Genomic DNA, 877 nt, shown 5'->3' with positions numbered 1-877 from the left:
CATGGCCCTGTGCCCACTCGTTGGGGTGCAGCCGTGCCCGGGGGGTTGGGGACATTGTGACCAAGGATGCTCCGCTCCCTCCCAGCCCTGGGCTAACTCTTGTTCTCTCCTGTGTCTCTGCCCTGACCCTCCAGCCCCATCTTTAGAGGTAAGAGGAGGCTCTTGGAGACGTGGGGCACGTGGAGATGGAGGTACTGCGTCCCGGCTGCTTGCCCTGCCCGTCCCAGCTGCCTGAGAGATGGAGGGGGGCTGGGGGGCGAGGCAGAGTGGGTAGAGGCTGAAGGCTGAACCTTCCGCAGGGCTGGGGGAATCTGTGCATGTCCTGGGCTGAGCTGGCTGTCCCTGCTGTCCCCCAACCAACCCTGCCTCAGTTTCCCCCTTTGCACAGCTTGGATGAGCCTGGTCCATTGGCCATGCTGGGCTTGCTGAGACCAGCCACAGCAAACTGAGGCCCTTGGATAAACCCCATCCCACGACTGTCCCCAGGACACAGGCCTTCCCGTCCTCCAGCAGAGCCCAGCAGCACCTGCCTGCCCGGGACCAGCTCACCAGTGACCTGCGTGGGGAGGGACTGGGAGCCCGGTGCCCTGCCTGTACCCCAGCCTTGCCCTGGGACTCCCAGCCCAGAGAATCCAGGAGCCTCCCCGAACGCTGGGGTCTTGTGCAGCTTGTTGTGTGGAAGGAGTGGGGTTTGCTCCGCGTCCTCCACAGCTTCGCCTCTGTCTGCTTGGCCTCCTGGCATGTCCCGAGTTGTGCTCGTGATCCCACATCACACATGGTGGTTTTTGTGTAGGTCCTACATAAACGATGCCTTGTGTTTCTCCTGCCAAGCCAGCGGAGCAGCATTAGGGCAGGAGGGGGCTGCTCTGCTCACCCT

The 877-nt window shown here is 63.1% G+C and overlaps 1 protein-coding gene across 1 annotated transcript in view; it reads left to right on the top strand.

The window, feature by feature from the left end:
* KCNQ4 (potassium voltage-gated channel, KQT-like subfamily, member 4) overlaps positions 1–877 on the top strand; it is a gene marked incomplete at its 5' end in the record, with an annotated part of 7,235 nt that overhangs the window by 4,281 nt on the left and 2,077 nt on the right. The gene's annotated exons all lie outside the window — the stretch shown is intronic.

This window comes from Buceros rhinoceros, unplaced genomic scaffold, assembly GCF_000710305.1.
Source record: "Buceros rhinoceros silvestris isolate BGI_N320 unplaced genomic scaffold, ASM71030v1 scaffold37210, whole genome shotgun sequence".
Lineage (NCBI taxonomy): Eukaryota > Metazoa > Chordata > Aves > Bucerotiformes > Bucerotidae > Buceros > Buceros rhinoceros.
This window is presented reverse-complemented; position numbering and strand designations above follow the sequence as displayed.